Source organism: Mus musculus, chromosome 16, assembly GCF_000001635.26.
Source record: "Mus musculus strain C57BL/6J chromosome 16, GRCm38.p6 C57BL/6J".
Taxonomy (NCBI): domain Eukaryota; kingdom Metazoa; phylum Chordata; class Mammalia; order Rodentia; family Muridae; genus Mus; species Mus musculus.
This window is the reverse complement of record NC_000082.6, coordinates 38,150,843-38,170,351: the sequence shown is the minus strand read 5'-3', so window position 1 is coordinate 38,170,351 and position 19,509 is coordinate 38,150,843. Positions and strand designations below refer to the sequence as shown.

Below are 19,509 nucleotides of genomic sequence, written 5' to 3'. Positions count from 1 at the left end.
GGGGGCAAGAGGAACCATGGATAATGGAATTGTAAATGAAGAAAGAAAAGATTATTATCTTAGAACCAAAAAAGAGCTTTGAAATGTGGTCATCTATATCAAAAGTTGCTAAAAGATTAAGATAAAAACCATAAAAATCAACAATCTGGCTAATATGTCAATTTCAGAACAACAATGAAGACACAGACTAATGATGAACTCAGTAGGCGTGTGAGGTGCAGGGAGAGATGAGGCAGGTTTAGCGAGTTCCAGCTACAGAAGGATGACAGGTCAGGAAACCCACTCTCCCAGACACCTGTACAGCATGTGCCTCAGAGAGCCAAGGTCACCTCAGGCAACGAAAAGGCACCCTGACACGTGTCTGAATGTATTTTCCAAATTACACATACATAAGTACCCAAAAAAGGGGACCTTTATAACTACAGTGCTAAACATAATCTCTCCTGAATAACATGATTAACTGATCCATGAAATTAATTTTACTGCAGAATTAAAAGGCTAATTACTATGGGAAGAAACTTATAGACTAGAGTCGGGTTAAGAGATTAATAAAATAAAACACAATGCTCTAAAATAGTCCTTGAGTTTATTTTAAAGAGATGGCACAGTGGTTAGGAGACCTTGAAGTACTCACACAGGACCCAGGTTTGGTTCCCAGCACCCACATGGTTCCAAGGGATCCAGTGCTGTCTGACCTTCATGGGCACCAAATATGCACATACTAACTTAGGCAAAACACTCATATTAAGAAAATAAAAATAAATAAGTCTTTAAAAAAATCATACTCTAGAGTTGCTATAATATTAAAAAATATTCCATTTAAAATGTAAAAATAAATAAATAAATGACAGAAAAGTTGACACTCACATATAAAACATTGATTCTTGATAGCTGAAGCTAGTGCATTCAACAGTGACTATAAAATAGCTACTATAATCATAACGTGTAATGTTATAAATGTATTGACTTATTTTCATTTTATCAAAAGATAAAATATAAGCCATAGAACATAAATGTTGCATCAAACAATAATGGCACAAAGGAAGGGAAACTAAGCTTTACTTGAGCTACAATTTACTAGAGCTAATACTGAAATAGACTGTCATAAAGTAAGGCGCCAAGTGCAATCCCCGGAACAGCCACTAAAGAATCAGCTAAAGAGAGACACAACTGCAGGTGTGCCTGTCAGGAGACACAGTTGTTTAAGAGATGGGGAGGACAGCAAGCGCCATCACGTGGGCTAGCATCCTAGACTGTGGAACTAATTCAAGAGCAACAAAGCGCCACCATCCAACTCTTTCTGCTTCCTGGTTGTGGGCACAATGCACACAGGTGTCCCCATACCTAAAACAGCTCTGGCCACCATATTTTCCCACCACAATAGACTACACCTTCAACCCCCCGCCCCCCAGATATTTAATCATAGCAATGAAAGAAAAAGCTAGTAGAGTGTACTAAAAAGTTTTTGCTCAGATTGGGCTCATCAGTTCTTCTTTATGAAGGGGGCTGTGTTCCCTTGAGGCCCTAGCCCTTGGTAAGGAGCTACTGACAGTTAATGGTGGCTGAAGGAAGGCCTGGCACTCTGGAGCACAGAGAACTCTGCTGCTACTGCAGTTAACAATCTTCACACACGCTCATGGAGCAGCGGGGAACACACGGCGTGAAAATAAGAGTGGGACTCGCTGGGAAGAAAGGGGGGTTGTGGGAAGGGGCAGAGTGAGATGGAGTAAGAGGGCAGGTGCCACACACTCTGGTCAAGTCAGCTTGACAGGACACAAGGCAGAGAGTTTCACGGAAACTCACCTCCTGGAGTCTGGCGTTCTCTTTAACCCATATACTCATACCCTATTCCCGTGTTAGTCTGGTGTATGGATCCACATGCTCTCTTTTAGTATTATCTTATTATAAGTGCCTTTCAAGATTGAATTCTGACATAGCTAAGCCTTCACCAGTGTTCCAACTTCCTAGAAAGTCCTTTAGCAGACCATGGGCTTGGAATTCAGTAAGAATGTTGCCTATTCAGTGACATTCAGAATAGCCTCTGGCATTACACTATCACTTTGAATAAAAGCTAAGTCACTGCCCTACACAGGAATTTACCATCATCTAGGAAGAAGGACGTTTGAGACCTAAGGAGGAACCAGAGTAGATACTTAGAACTATAGATAGCTGAGTTACACCCATACATATGAATTTACAATGGCCTAGGGGGAAGGTGGACTATACAATAGACTAAAATAGGAACTATGGCAAGGGCACGAAGTCCTTGACCCTGGCTTCTAAGATTAAGTGGACCTTAGGTGGAGCTCTTTTTGATCCCAGTTGTTAACCATGAATTCTATCCCAGGTGGTTCCTGTTAGACCTTCTGTGTTTGTATTCCTCTGTTTTGTGTAAGAATCCAGTAACCTCTTTGTACCTTGCTGGTGTGTCACCCAACTTCCCTATTTTCTTCTGTATAAAAAGTTTGATGCTTGATTTGACAAATTACATTCAGATTCTACACAACCTCTCCTGTGTGCATCTGTCTGTCATTCCCACCTGCCCCAGAGATCCGTTCCACGCAGACAAAGGGATCCAGAGGGTCTGCGGCAGGCAGGAGTGTAAAATTCACTAGAATTTATAACATTCACTTGTGGAATGGTCAGAAATAGGGAAAAGGTATTTGTTAAAGACAAAGAAGTCAGTCAATACGTTCTAGAAGGGAGGGTAAAACCAACATGAGAAAGAGACTAAGTAAAATCCTTATATGAAACTGCACAAATTATGAATGAATTAAGTTAATAATCAAAAGGCAGAGATTGCCAAACTGGATTTTTATGCTGTTTTTCTAGACAGGGTCTCTCTAGTAGCCCTGGCTGTTCTGGAACTTGCTCTGTGGACCAGAAATTAAAAGTGTGCACCACCACTACCTGATTCAAACTGGATTTTATTTTTATGTTCTAAATAAATTCCTGTATATAGGAGATACAATTTAAGTGGAAACACACAGGTCATTTCAAAATAAAACAAACTATACCTTAAGGAACACTGGAGTGCCGACATCATTTCCTGCCAGTGAGAACTCCCTTTGTAATAAGGCTTCTCCGTATCCATATTCCATCCACACCTTGAGTGTGTGTTCCACACTATACCCAAATCTTGCTGCCTACTTCAGAGTATCAGTGCTCCCTGCTCCCTGACCTTTTCCTACCCACAGGCCTACCTATTCTTAAACCACTACTACCCCGTTCCCATTCCCTCCTCCTCAGCTGTCCCAGCACACATTAAACTCTCCTTAGAGCATTTAAAAATATTTTCAAGTTTATTGAAGTTTTGCAGTGTGTTATTACAAGCATGGGTCAATGCTGTTATACGCATGTATACCAAAGCTTACAGAACTCAGGTATTAGATTGCAATGACAAAGACAACAACACATACCCCCATCTAATCAACTTAGTACAAATTCCTTAAGAGCAAAAACTGAACTTGGTATCTTTGTTGGCCAACTAGCATCGAGAAGGGAATAGGGAGGGAAGACAAGTAGACCCTTATATACAAAATAAAGACCTGTAATTGTAATGGACACATAACAAGCTAGCTACTGAAGATAGAAGAAATACCATACTAATGAGAAAACCTGATGAAGACATTTCAAAAATTGCTTTTCTTCTTTTTAATAAAAAAAATTAAAATACATATATCTCTAAAAGGACCGCTATGGCTTAGACATCTATTCCCTGTAAGACATACATGTTAAAGTCTTGTTCCACAGCTAGTGAATCCAATCACTGACTGACTTAATACTAAGGGTTCTGGGCTCATTAGTGCACAGACCCTTCATGGATTCACAGTATGTTTGGCATGGGTCTAGCTGGAGAAAGGAGTTCTCTAGAAGTATATCCTGCAAAAGTGGACTTGTCTCTAGCCCCTTCCCGTGTTCTCTTGGCTTCCTGGTGAGCATCTCTGCTCCCCTAAACTCTTGTGCTGAATTATCAAGTCAGGGGACTAAAACCATAGACTCAGCTAACCTGGACTGAACCTGCTAAAATAAATTATAAGCCAAAATGTCTTTCCTAACTTTAAGTAATTTCTGTCAGGTGTTTTTGTTACAGCCACAAAAACTAACAGATAGACATAAAGGGTTTCATTCCTTTTTACCATACCTGACACCTTATACTAGGGAGGGAGAGAGTACGTTGGCTGGTTTGTGTCTGAAAGCTAAGCCATAGAGCCTAAGATTACCAGAAGGGTGCTTTAGGAACCATTATGTAAAACCTGGAGAAAGTTAACTTTTAGGTGAGAAACAACCAGCAAGCTTCAAGCTGTGGGTGTAAAGTAGGCAGCATACATCTGTCGATCATCTTTTCCTCTTCACCAAAGTTTGTTCTGCTGGGAAACTTTATCCTTCATTACAGAGAACTCTGCTGCTACTGTAAAACAGGATTCACCTCAAATTTGTTTTCAAGACCACCTTCCCTAAATATAACTTCTGTAAAAAATTAATGTTATCCAAAGAGATGAATCACTTTAATCTCTAATTTTTAAAAAAATTCCATAGTAAAATCGGATATTCCCCAAATACTCTACAAATGGCTTCTAAGAAGAAAATCTCAAAATAACTTCAGGTATACAACAAATATTTTCAACTCAACTACACTTCAAAACTTAATGCCTTGGTCTGCAAAATGATATGCTAATAAGTGAACTCACCAAAACTTCCAATACAATTTTTTATCACTAACAAACTGCTGTATTCACACACACACACACACACACACACACACAGAAGTGTGGTGATCTGAATGAGAATGGCCCTCAGAGGCTCCTGTGTGACTACTCACTCGGCCGCTAGTTGGAGAAACTGTTGTGTGTATCTTTTGCTACCCCACTTTAAACCCCAGGTGGACTGTGCTACCAGCCCCCGCCCAGAGAATATTGGATCCATGGACACACACACGTTGCTCAATTCAACCTGCCTTATGGCTCAATTGCTGGGCACCTCCAATCTACTGCACCTAGTGTGCCCTTCCCAGTACTACCAGCTCAGCATCTTACATCTGCCCTCAACTTCAGTTACTCAGCCATTTCAGTCCTAGCTCAACACCCCAACCTCCTGCCTGGAGAAGAGGCTCATGGACGCTCTGCCCAGTATTTCATATGGCTGGTTGGCTTTTCTCTCTCCAAAGCTGTATCTACTGGCTTGGGGGGGGGGAGTCCCGCCTACATTTCGGCCCAGCAATTGGCCCACTGCATCTTTACTGATAGATCAAGAATCAATTGGGAAACAGGACCTTAGCATCAGAACCACCCCTACAGAAACTCTCTGGGAAGATTTAGGAGGTGTGGCCTTGTTGGAGGAGGTGTGGCCTTGTTGGAGGAGGTGTGGCACTTGAAGGTGGGCTCTGAGGCTTCAGAATCCCATGCTATTTCTGGCTGGCTTTCTCTCCACCTTGTGCTTGTGGGCACTGTGCCTGCCTTCTGCCATGTTCCCACCATGATGATCATGGATAGACTATCTCTCTGAACATGTAAGCTCCAAATAAATTCTTTCTTCTATGAGTTGCCTTGGTCATGGTGTCTCATCACAGAAATAGAAGAGTAACTAAAACAAGGAGAAAAAAAATAAAAACAACAACAACAATCTGCCTGGCGTGATGTCACACGCCTCTGATCCCAGCACTCGGAAGGCAGAGGCAGGTGGATTTCTGAGTTTGAGGCCAGCCTGGTCTACAAAGTGAGTTCCAGGACAGCCAGGGCTATACAGAGAAACCCTGTCTCGACACCCCCCCCCCCAAAAAAAAAAAAACACAACCTGCTTGTTACTTTGTAAAGGTCTACAAATCTGTCAGGAAAAAAAAATGACTTATATACAAAGATAAAAAATTTTGCAAGCCATGAAGGAAGAACCACTGATGTGTTCTGAGTAACAGATTTAATTTGGGGAGTACTAGTGACTATGAAAGAACTTTTTAAGGGATGAGGGGAAGAAAGAAAACCAAGACTATAGAGAAGGAAACACTCAAAAGGGGATGGGAACCAAGGTATAAGAGGCAGACTAAACAACAGGTGAGTGGAATGTGGGGATCTCTCGAGCTCCTTACTACATGGCTATTAACACAGTAGCAGGGACCCCTGGCCTAGAAAGTTCTTTGGGAGACAGGGAGGTTAGTTCAGCTTGGTACATGTTCACCTGAAGGAGCAGACATTGAAGGTGAAAGGTGCAGAGTGGAGCCTGCATGTGTTCACTCCCTCCTCAACAAGAGGGCTCCTGAAGTCACTGCGGGACATAAAATGTATATAGAGAACGAAAAGATGCCCAGACTTGCCTGGACTCCTAATTAGAAAACAGCAGCAAAAATAAACAGGGGAACCTAAACAGTGGTGTCACATTATCCCCCACCCCCATAACATTGAGGCATATTTATACATAGGTCATAAGTAAAGAGCAAAAAAATGAAAAGTTATAAGACAAAAGCCACAAAAGTAACACCCTAGAACAAGAGAGGACAGGTGTTTCTATGAAGGACTGGAGAGTAAATGTTTCAGGCTGGCAAACCATGTGGACTTTGCTGCAACTACTCAACTGTATGGCTACACTGTAAAAATAGCCATTAACAAAATAAAAAAGATCATGCCCATGTTCTAATAAAACTTTATTGTTTATTTAAAAAAAAAAAACCTAGAAGAAGGTCCAGTATATCATTGCTCTAGAAAACAAAGAAAAATTTCTGATAATCATATTTACCTATCACTCCCACCCCCTGGTATACACAGAATAAACTTTGTAGATTAATTTAATCACTAGTATTCTAAGAATTTATAATATTTTCCTTTAATGCTACTATAACCAGTACATAGAATATCAAATTATAAAGGAACCAACTGTGTGACAAAAAGAAAAGTAGAGGACTTATATTTCTTGTCAGCTGTGATAGACCCAAATGAAGTTCTTGAAAGTTTATTTCAGACGCCTTATTAGCATATAGGTAAATGCTATCTTGAATGCATTCCTTAAACGCTGTGTCTATAAAAGTCAATATAACAATTATTAGCAATAGTGATGATGATACCAATGACTACAGAATATTGAAAATGTACTGACTGATTATATATATATTCATATATACTATGTTAGGAGCTTTATCTTTATAATTTAAACCTTTCATGTTGGCAACATCATTATTCTCATTGTAAAGAGTCTTTTAAGTATAGAAGGGTTCAGAAAGATACTACTAGGGCTAGAGAATTGGCTCAGCAATTAAGAGCATCGGCTACTCTTCCAGAGGACCCAGGTTCAATTCCCAGCAACCACATGACAGCTTACGACTGTGATCCCAGTTCCCATGGATTTGACTCCCTCACACAGACTTACATGCAAGTCAAACACCAATGCACATTTTTTAAATATTACTTAAAAAAGACGCTAGCAAACATCAGAGGTAAAAATTCATTTTAAAAAAAAATTAACTAAACAGGTGTGTTAGAACTCATGCTCTGACTATAACAATGGAATATAACCCATTCTGGCCTTCATATTACTATTTGACTTAGAGACACAACAATAATAAAGCAGACTTCAGTGCTCAGAGTTTATCATTCAAAATAAGGCAAGTAGGCACACAGATGCCATACAACAGAACATGGAGCATGCGATTGAAAGGGTTTTATTAAAATAGTGAGAATTCTAAAATCTTTTATCTTTTATCTTTTAGGAACATGCACCTGGAGAAAATATGGATCATTTTACACGAAAGGATACAAAATTTTGTTAACCCTTAGGTAAGTCTCAGCCCCGCTCTGGGACCACTGACATGCTAAGTATACAAAACACAGCTCCTCAGAAGAAAATGAGAACGTTTCTATACATCTCTAAAATAGCACTGACCTACAATCTCAGACTGCTGCAGACTAGACCACAGACAGAGTGTGACCATCCTCCTCCTCCTTCAATGCTATCTCTCCTGCCCCCTTTCTTCTCTTGGTTTTCATCCTTTACGTTTCTCAGTTCTTTTCAACTATCTGTTATCCTGTCCAGTCTGCAGCTTTGGTGACTCCCAACTGGGTATCACTAAGCCAGATCTCTCCAGTGAACTATCTACTTAACAATTTCCTTTTTAGATTGTGTCATGTCATTAGCAAATTCCTGACTGCCTTTAAACCTGCTCCACCCACAGTCTTCCCATCTCATGTGCAGGCAATTGCACGCCTCCAGGTACCTAAGGAATCCTTGCAGTAGTGATTCGGTTTTCTCTCTGGCCTCACATTCCACCAGTTGGCTCTACCTCCAAACATACACAGCATTCCAGTAATGACAAACTTGTGCATTTGTTCCCTAACAATGAAAGTCATATTTATACAAAAAGCTGCTCAGGAACACAAACTAATGTGAACAGCCACCAAGTATCCTTTATGGGAAAAAATGTATAAAACAAGTTATGGTACATCTATATCACACTATGATTCTCAACAACATAGCTAAATCTCTAGAAAAATATTAGATTAAAAAAATAATCCCCAAAGTTATATACTATAAGTGATTCTTTTATGTTACAATCTTATACTCCTTTAATATTCTTTTAAGATGTGTTTACTCTATGTGAAGGGGTGCTTTGCCTCCGTCTATGTCTGTATACCATGTGTACACCTAACACCTGTAGAAGCCAGAAGAGGATATCAGATTCTCTAAAAGTGGGAGGATGGACAGTAGTGAACCACCACGTGGGTGCTGGCAACAGAACCCAGGTCCCACCATCTCTTCAGATGATAGGATAGTTTTTGTTGCTGGGGGTATTTTGAGTGTTAGGGGTGGAGGGATGACAGGGAAAGATAATGCTTCCAATCTTGACTGTAGTAAAGATACAAACCAACACTTAAAATAAAGATATTCAAAGGGTCATGGGGAAAGGTGCTTGCTACCAAGCTGGAGAACCTAAATTTGATCCCTGAGCTCACATAATAGTTAAGAACCTACTCCTGAAGGTTCTCTGACCTATACACCTGCTGGACTTGTGCATGCCCACACACATGCACAACAAATTTCTTATAACTGCAAAACTTACTAATCTAGCCCCCCCCCCCGCCTTACTTCAGGTGTTTTCTCAAATGCTACATTCTTACCCTATCTTAAATCACAACCTCAACAGCCCCAGCATCCCTTTATCCAAGTCTTTGCTTCATTCTTTTTCAGAATAACATATTACACCTAATCTGTGTTTATTCATTAACGTCCAGCTCTCCCCCAATAAACTCTGAAATACCATATTTCGGGGATATTTTAGTGTTATATATATGATATATATATATATAGAACCTAGATCTCATATAACAATATCATCTCACATCAATACAAATCAGCACTGTGTATTTAGATGAATGATAAAGCACAGCACATTCTATTACAGGAAATGTCACTGCCTGTATGAAAATACGGCTGGGTAACCAGTGTGAGGTGGCTGGGCAAATGACATCCCCTCAGGAAACAGTGATTAATGCTGATCTCCCTCCCATAGAGCAAGTCCTCCCTGCCTCGATTACCCAATCTAGAACCCTTCACTGGCATGTCCAGATCTGTCTCCTGCATGATTACAGACAACACTAAAGCAACAGAGACCCTCAAATGGCATGCTAGTAACGTTATACCTCCAAGAATAATCAAATGAATGAGTTACTATCTCTGAATTCTTTTACTGATAGACACTCAAGTAGAGACAGTTTTAATATCCTAGCTTTGTTAAATTTGAAGAACTCTGCCGAAGTGGAAACTTGAGGGTTTTTTGGAAAGTCATTTGGATGGTGCAAACATGTGAAGGAACGTGTCATTAAAATGGACAGAAGTGTGAAAGGCTAAGGCAGACTCGTGAAGGAGCAATTACACTGAAGCAGACATAGGAGAGAGGACTGAAAGGACATGTAATGAAGGATTCTTCGCTCGCTAATGACCCGCATGTATTGGTCCACTTTACATTCTGTAGTTGAGCTGCATTGCTCGGAACTACTTAGAGAAAAATGGGCCAAAAAATCTTCTCATGGTGTGCTGCAATTTCTTGCTGCTTCCCCAGACTAGGGCTGACTGGCAGAGTGATGTCAGCTGAGACAGATGCAAGTGCTGAGGCAAGACACATGCTGAAGCAAGACCCGTGGAGAACACACAACGTTTAGAGAGTATGAAAGAACTCCACAGACAATGACAGGGGCTGAGCTAGGCTTACTGGTATAGGAATCTACCAGTCCTTTCAAAACTGACCCCTACCAAAATCCAACAAACCAATCACAAAAAAACAACCCAGGTTTCCTTCTCCAGATAGATGTATCTATCAGTTTCCAAGCTAAGTGAAGAATGAGGGTATTTATCATCACTAGTAATAAATGCTAAAATTTTACCTTGGTGAGAAAAATATATTCTAAACAGCAATATATTCTAAAGGAATATTGAAAATTCAAGACTGATAATTAAGCTATGTAAATTACTTTAAGTTTCATTTTAAAAATTTTATTGGTTCTTTGTGAATTTCACATCATGCACCCCAATTCACTCATCTCCCCCCAACACTCCTAAACTCACCCTCCACCCCTGCAACCTCCCCTACAACTGAGAAAAAAAATCTCCCTGTGGAAGCTGTAGTGTGTCCCAGTGTGTCCCACAGTACACCCTTTTGTCCACACTTCTGTGCCTGCACAAGTTCACTACAATGACTCCCTGGTCTGGTACACGTCCTCTGGCTTCTACTACTCTATCAATACTGGAACCTCACTGGGACTCCTCTCAGATATCCTGTGGATGCTCTGTGTCATGGAGATAGGCTTTGGATTTGTAGAACCAGCCCCTTTGTACACTCTAGCAGTTCATCAATGGGGTAGATATTGAAATAGGCCAATTCAAAGCCCTGGATCTGGGCCTGAGAGGTATCTGATCTGGTCAGGCCACCGACTCTCATGCTTTGCAGTCCCACAACCTGGCCCAGCTCGACCTTGCTGCCCAGGCGAGGTGCAGGGTCTGCTCTCCCAAGAATTGCATCCAGTGAGGGACATGGCCAGTTCTCCTACTCTCAGAATCCCAGGGCCAGCTCTCCAAAATGTCTGCCAAAAATGAGGGAGGGGAAGGAAGGTGTCTCTCCCTCCTCTTTAACACCATCATCAACAGGCAAGAGGCAGGGCTGGCTCTCGCGCTCTCACACCCATAATCCCAGAAACCCTGGTGAGCTCTGCTGTGCTGCCCAAGGGAGGTGCAGACGATGCTCTTCTGAGTGCTATAGCTGGTGAAGGACAGGGCCGGCTCTTCTGCTCTCACCTGCTGTAATGGTGAAGAGGGAGGCAGGGAGGGGAGGTATTTTTCCCTCATCTAAGCCAGCACAGGGAGATGAGTGGTAGGGCCAGCTCTCCCATGCACACACGCATCCTCAGGCCCAGCTCACCTGCTGCTCCTGCAATATGTAGGGCTACTCTCCTGAGTACTGCAGCTGGCTAGAGTCAGGGTCAGGAATCCTGCACACATACCTCTAGGAGCCAGCTCTCCCACAATGCCCAGGTAGGAGAGGGGCCAGTTCTGCATAGCCCTTGGATATCAACAAGGCCACGAATGGCACTCCAGACCAGGGATGTCTGCCTGGCTTTTGGTGGCAACAGACTGCTGCTTGCAGATGTGGCCTCCAGTGGCAGCAAAGGCCAGGTCCCGACCATGATCTCAGGTGGCATTACTGTCTACTCACACGAGGCTGCTCCTCACTACTAGTAATTGTCCAATTTTGCCTCTCTTTGTTGTGACCACATTCCTTATTTCTCTTTTTCTTCCATTTCTCAACCACTCACTTAGTAGCGCCTGGATTCTCTGAGAGTCTGGGGTCATCTCGGAAGTGGTCTCAGGAGTGCTAGGTCCTGCTTGTGCATTACGGGACCAGGCAGGGGTCATCTCAAGCATGGTCTGTACCTCTAGGCCAATGTGACACAAGACTGGGGTTCATTCTCAGACTAGCCCCATTGGGCTCCCATGGCACCAGTCTGATGCTCATCTGAGACTCACTCCTCTCCCGGCCTACCCAAGTGGCCATCTGTCTTGAGCTCACTCATACCTGGGACCTATGGCCCCAGGCAGATCTCTTCTAGTCTCCAGCTTGCTTGTCATGGGCGCCCTTCCAGGTCTGCCTGGCACAGGAGTAGTAGTTGTCTCAGGCTAGCTCCCTGTCCAAGCCCTCTGGCACCAGACTGGTAGTGGTTTCAGACTCACTTTTTTCAGGGAATGTTTGGCTACTAATCATTCAGATGTTCACAGATCAGAACACTGAGCGTAGACATAGCCTCTTTCCTCTCTGCCACCTACTGACACACATGTGACACAGCAGCCACACCTGCAACGCCTCTAGGGGCAGGATGTAAATTACTTTTAATTCTGGTCCAAAAATTTAAGATGAAAGTATTAATAATTAAAACAAAAAATATTAATGGATATACAATATATCAAGAAGTAAAATATGACACTAATAATATAAAACTATATGGAATTTTCACATGCAATAGAAGTTAGCAACTTATATGGTTCTATGCAAATATAGTTACCACATACATTAATGGGCATACAACATACTCAGATGTAAAATATGACATCAATAATACAAAGTATATGGAATTCTCATATGCAATAGAAGTTATCAGCTTAAGTGGATCTTTGCAAATGCAGAATGATCACATCCACAAGCCACAAAACAATAAAGAATTATCAAATTGTAAACACAAGACCAGAATATCCTTTAGAATAAAATCACCAATCTAAAGCACAGGGTCAATGATGAACAAGCAAAGCAAGACTCAATTACTCATAGGCAGTGTTATGAGACTCACCATAAGCTAAAGCAAACGTAGAAGAAACTCAAAGTGAGAAGATAGAAAGGATATTTTCCATGGTAACCAGAAAGGATATTTTCCATGGTAACCAGAAGAGAGGTAGGATGGCATATTAGCTAAAATAAATTTTAAGTTAAAAACCAACAAAAGAAAAAAGGAGAGTGATAGAAGACTGAATCCAACTGAAATCCATCCAATATCACAGCATCTACATATATCAACTGACAAATCTTAAAGAACAATATGGTAATAGACTTTAATATCTCCACTTTCAGTAATGAAGACATAACCCACACAGATGTATCAGTAAAGAAATAAACACAAAAACATTTGAGGGGACAGTAAGATGGCTCAGTGGATAAAGACACTTGCCATGCAGACCTGGAGAGCTGAGTTCATCCCCAGAACTTATAGAACGGAAGGAGAAAATCAACTCCTGAGAACTGCCCTCTGACTTCTACACAGGCACCACGGCACAGCTGCATACGCACACATACACACAAAAATAATAGTAAAACTTAATAAAGTGGACCTACCAGACATACAAACCCCTACATTTTAATATTACATAATATTTTCAAGTACCCATCAAACTACGGGAAGGACAGATCACATACATGCAAAGCCACATGAAAAGTTTTAACAAATTAATCAAGACAAATATTGTATCTAGCATATTTTATAGCTGCAATGAAGTAAAAGCAAACAAAATTAGAGATACACAAAATATGTCTATATGAAATATAGATACTCTGGTTTTTGTGAGCAAAACTCATATGCTATTTATGTGGGGACAAAGAAGAAAGACAGTGAAGCATCACTCACTGTGGTGAGTTTAATTTAGAACTAAAAAACCTAGCAGACAATAGCAAGTGTTTTCAAGTTAAGTGCAGACAGAAATTACAGTCCTCATAACACTATTATGGGACTTTAAAATGGTACGCTATTTAGGAAAAAAAGGTGACCATTCCCTTAAGATTTCAATCACAGAATCACCATGTGACCCAGAAATTCCACTCCCAGTGTGCGTGTGCGCGCGCGCGCGCGCGTGTGTGTGTGTGTGTGTGTGTGTGTGTGTGTGTGTGTGTGTGTGTGCATGTGTCTGTGCGTGTAAATGAAAAACAAATGTCTGAACAATAACTATAAACAAAGAGTCATAGTGATATTACTTCCAATAGCCAAAAAATATAGTCAACAAAGATATAATCTGAGCATTAAGAAAACATAACAAACTAACACCATTTGACCATAAAACACAATTCAATATTAGGAACCTACTGCTCTAAAAGATGCACCCTCCTGAACAGCAGTACCAAATGTGCTCTAACTTGCACAGATTTCTGGGCTGTGTTGTGGTCCTGGCACTAGGGCATGCTGATGTATAAACCAAACAAGCACTACTTAGGATAGGCAAAGATGAACAGAGAAGATGGATTAAAAGCTGCCTCTATGAGGTGCAGTAAGTAAAACCTAAGGAACAAAAGATAGACTCTCATTCAAAGACAGGAAGAACACAGAAAATAAAAGGTCAACTGAAAAGCCTGGAGAAAGAAATAGGATAGGGACTAGAGGTCACCTATAGCTTCTGTTTCCAGAGGTTCCAATGGCGCCTTCTGGACTCAAGGGCACCAATGTATGTGGTTCAGAGACTTACACACATGCAAAACCCACCCACCCACCCACCCTTCCTTCCTTCCTTCCTTCCTTCCTTCCTTCCTTCCTTCCTTCCTTCCTTCCTTCCTTCCTTTCTTTTAGAGAATGCCTACTAGTGGTGGCCCATGCCTTTAGTCCCAGCACTCAGGATGCAGAGGCAGGCAGACCTCTATCCCAAATATTACCTGATGGGATAATCATACCAAAGATGCACAAAGAGCAACATAAAAACAAAGATGAATAAAACAAGAAACTGTGACTCTTTATAACTTAATGACCACATAAAAAAGACAGGGTAATGGTTAAAATATTGATTAATTCAAAGAATATAAAAAAAGACTGAAGAAATTAGGAAATTTATTCATTCAAATCCTGAATAAGAAAAGCCAGCAAAATAAGAGAGAGAGAGAATTGGCAAAGAAATTAACATTGGGGGAGTTTCCCCCAAGCACTGTTAAATACGAATTATCCAATACAGGAATTAAACATTAAAATGCAAAATTACTACTAATATACTAGACCAAGCAGAATATCAAAGACTGAAAATAAAGTTTAAAAAAAAACTACATTCAGACATTAGCAAAGGAAAATAGTAAGCATGCCCAAAATACTTAAGAACTGTTATGTTAACATGTAATAACTAAACCCATGGGTAGGAGGAGGGACTGAGAAAAATTCTAAATGTACAAAATTTCCCAAAATCTAGGCTATAAAAGGACATCTAAGCATAAAAGGCAGTAGAATTCTGAACATATGTACCCAAAGAAGAATTTCTTCACATTACTATAAAAATGCTAAGACCAGAGAAACAAGAAATATCACTCAAAGCTATAATAAAGGATTTACAGCGGCAAACCTGTCCAACTAACACCAAAACTTTTAGTGAACCCCTAAAGGTAAGGAAGCGTGGAAGGATGCGGTTTAGACTCTGCAAGTGACAGCAGACTGACTTGTTTGGCAAAGTTGTAATATTTTTAATATGTACTTTCCTATTTCATTGTGTCACACTTTTGCAGGTGGGCTGGCCCACTATTAAGAACTTAGCACTATGAGAAGTACTGACTCCTCCCTCCATCTCTTATTGTTTGGATCTTTTGAGACAGGATTTCTCTGTGTAGCTCCAGCTGTAGACGAGCCTGGCCTCACACTCAGAGATCCGCCTGTCTCTGCCTCCCTAGTACTGGAATTAAAGACGTGCCACCACACCCAGCTCTATCCCCTTTATTTTAAAATTAGTTATTTGAGAATTTCGTAGAACATATTTTGATCATATCTGCCCCTCCCTCCATGTCTCCCAGATCAACCCCCTCCTCCATCCATACCAACCCCTTTTTTGTGTTTCTCTCTATCCCCTTCCTCACCAACCACTTCTCTCCCCTCCACAAATACAGCTGATGTTTCCCATATACTCCTGAATGTGTGGCCTTCCAGTGGAGTGTGGTCAATTTACCAGGGGCTACACCCTTAAAGTAAATGGACTCTCCCTCTCCAACAGTTTTCAGCTGCCAATAGCTTGTGGGTGTGACTCACCCCCACCCCCACCCATGCTGGGATTTTTGTCTAGTTTGGGTTTGGGATGGTCCTGTGCATGCTGTCTTCACTACTAGAAAGCCGTATGTGTACCTGCCTGCTGTGTCCAGAAGAGAGTTTTCTTTCAGTCACCCACTGACTGTAGCTAAGTCAGACTCACTTTATCATGACTCCTGAGCCTTAAGAGGAGAGGTATGATATGGAGAACCCGTTCAGAGGAAAGCGCTCCATAATCTACTACAAAGAGCAGTTTCTCTAATGAATGGTAAGACTGCACTGTGTCTGAGTACAATGACAGACCCTTAGGAATCATTTCAATGTTCCACTTAGGAGAGAAACAGTGAGTAGTAGGCTCTCCCTAGGGCCTCTGACTTACCCAGCCACAAGTTCCTGGCCCAGATATGGCTTTCAACTTGTGCAGCCTGATTCAATCTAATTTAAAAAGTGGTTGGTTATTCCCATTACAGTCCTGCCACTACCACATCAGTGGGCATGTCTTGCCAGGCCAGTAATTGTTACAGCTCCTAGTGTTCACAGTTAAATTAAGATGAAAGAACACATGCAACATTTATCTCTAGGTCTATATTACCTCACACAGAATTACCTTTTGACTAAAATTTTCACCATTTTGTTTTTACAGTATTCTACTGTGTAAATATATACCATATTTTCATTATTTATGCATCAGCTGATAGACATTTAGGCTATTTCCATATCCTGGCATATTGAACACGGATGAGCAAGTATCCCTGTATTAAAACAAGTGTTTCTTTATGTATATAAACAAGAACAGCATAGCTAGATGGATGGGTAGATCTCTTTTTAGCACTTCTGAGGAAGTCTCACACTGAGTCCAACAGTGGCTACACCTGCCTGCACTCCCACCAGCAGGCCCAGTGGCTCCCTTTCTTTACCTGCATTTGTTGTCTTAGGCATTATAATGGCTAGGAAATGTAATTTATTTTTCTTGGTGTTGTAAGGATGTTAAACATTTTGCTAACGTCTTTCTCGGCTAGCTGTCTTTCTTCTCTTGAACATTCTGCTGATCTCCATGCTTACTCCTGACCCCTTTTGAAATGGGCTTTCTCTACCTAGTCCTGGCTATCCAGGAACTTACAGAGATCTCCCTGCCTCTATCTCTCCAATTAAAGGCATGTGCCCCAAAGCCCAGTCACCATGCTCTGGTTTTTAATTGAATTTTGCTGTTTAGTTTTTGTTTTAGTTCTCTGTATATTCTAGACACAAGCCCTCTGTCAGATGCAGAGCTAGTAAAAAGATTCCCCCTCATGGGCTATAGAGAAAACTATGAATTCTTCCTTTCCTATCTGTATATCCTTTATCTCCTTCACTTCTACACTTGATCTTAGCCAAAAGGCCGAGAAGCAATATCTCCTTCACTTCTTATAGTTCTAGCTAAGACTTCAAACACTGCATTGAACAAAAATAGAGGATGGACATCCTTGTATTATCCCTGATTTTCATGGAACTGCTTTGAGCTCTTCTTTATACATATGATATTGGCTATGGGTTTATTGTATATTTTCTTTATTATGTAGATATATGCCCTCAAGTTTTGTATTTTCTGGGATTGATCAGGTTTTGTCAAAGCTCTTTTGGAGTCTATGTAGTGGATTATGGGGTTTTTTTATTGATTTGCTACTGAACCATCCCTGTACTTCTGGAATGAAGCAGACTTGATTACAGCCTATAATCTTTTATGTTACTGAATTTAGTTTATATGCTAGACTCAGTAAGAATGGTTCCTTTTTTTTATGAATAAAGTTTTATTACAACACATATAAGAACATTTTCTTGCAATTCATTCATTATTGATTTCACATCATAGATCAATTCAATAGATTATAGAAGAGTTCATGTGGTATTTATCACTAAATACTGCATTGTTTGCTAATGAGCTATTCTTAGAAAAACTATGCAGGTTCTCAGGTTAGAATGGTTCTGCTGTTTATTGACACGAAGTTGTGGCCAAGTTGCCTTTCCATACTCCAGTTTGCTTAGCCTTGACAAGCAATTCACACAAAACATTCTGAAATGAGCATAGAAGTTAAGCACTCTAATATAACTACTCCAATAAATTACTCACAGGGAGTATCCTGCTATCAAAGAAAAATCTATATGATCTGGAATTAAATGAAATGTGAATACATTGCCCAACAGTTGCTCATTTAGGTTATGTCAGAGAATATGTGGAATGCCTTACACACATCTTTTTAATTTTTATGATGAAATATTAATCACTATAATATAACAACACCATGAACCTTCACAATTACACACCAACAGCTTTGACAATAGCACTCTGCTCAGAAGCTACATCTCTACAGTCTGTGTTTTCATTGGGGTATTAGAGAAGGGACAAAGATCTATCTGCTACTGTGCTGGGATGGATCTCATGCTCAGTATTTCCCTCTAAATAGAAAGTGAGCTTATTCTTATGTAAATTTTACTTGGAGACATTTTGTGAAATGGTCATCAACTATAATATTTACTTAAAACTGAAGCAATCTTGTTAATCTATATTAGAGAGAGTTTGAGTGAAATTAAGTGGCCTTGCAATTCTCCTCAGCAGACAGTTATCTTGGAATATGTGTCGACTTTTAGAATAGCACAGAATGTACTGAAATAGTGAGAACCTCAAAAATAGAAAGCTTATGATATATACTTATTTAAAATAATATCAAATTTTCATAAATATTAAAATTCTGATAATTTACTAAAAGAATGGTTCCTATAAGCTCATATATTTGAATGTTTAGTCAGCAGAGAGTGACTACTTGGAAAATTATAACAATAGGAGATGTAGCCTTGTTGGAGTAGGTATGGCCTTGCTGGAGGAAGTATGTCACTGGGGGTGGACTTTAAGGTTTCAAAAGCACATGTCAGGCCCCATGGATCAGGCTTATAGAACATCTTTAGCAACTATGTCTGCTTGCATGACACCTTGCTCTGTAACAGGAGGATATTAGACTAACCTCTGAAAACTCCCAATTAAATACTATCTTTCATAAGAGTTGCCTTGGTCACGGTGTCTCTTCACAACAGAATAGTGACTAAAACAGAGGTTGGTACTAAGGACTGGGTATTGCTGTGACAGGTTTGACCATGCTGCTTGTTAAGGAAATGTGGAAGTCTTTGGGACTTTGTACTAGAGTGCTGTTAGATGCTTTAAGCACACCTTAATGGGTGCTCTAGTAGGAGCACAATGCTGAGGGCAGTCTGAACTGTGGAAGGCCTAGCTCAGGACAGTTCAGAAGGGAAAAATACTAGTGAATGGCCTAGAGAACATTCTTGTGGTTGCTTTTTTGCCCTTGTCCTACACTTCTGCCTCAGGCTAAAGTGAAGAGATAGCCTAGTATTAATTCTGTTTCGTGGCTACTAGTTATTATAACAGAAAAGGATGATGCTGGACAAAGAGATACAGAATGTACTCTGTGCAGGGGCTGGGGGACAAAGAACATTGGGGAAAGATGAAGTCAAAGCTTAAAGGTAA

At 40.6% G+C, this 19,509-nt stretch overlaps 1 protein-coding gene and 1 non-coding gene across 5 annotated transcripts in view; both read right to left on the bottom strand.

Annotated features, from left to right (window-relative positions):
• Gsk3b (glycogen synthase kinase 3 beta) overlaps positions 1–19,509 on the bottom strand; it is a 157,084-nt gene that overhangs the window by 75,733 nt on the left and 61,842 nt on the right. The window lies entirely within an intron of this gene.
• On the bottom strand, positions 12,213–12,344 carry Gm25617. The gene has a single exon (XR_003952007.1). It is a non-coding gene; the product is annotated as a small nucleolar RNA SNORA17 (small nucleolar RNA).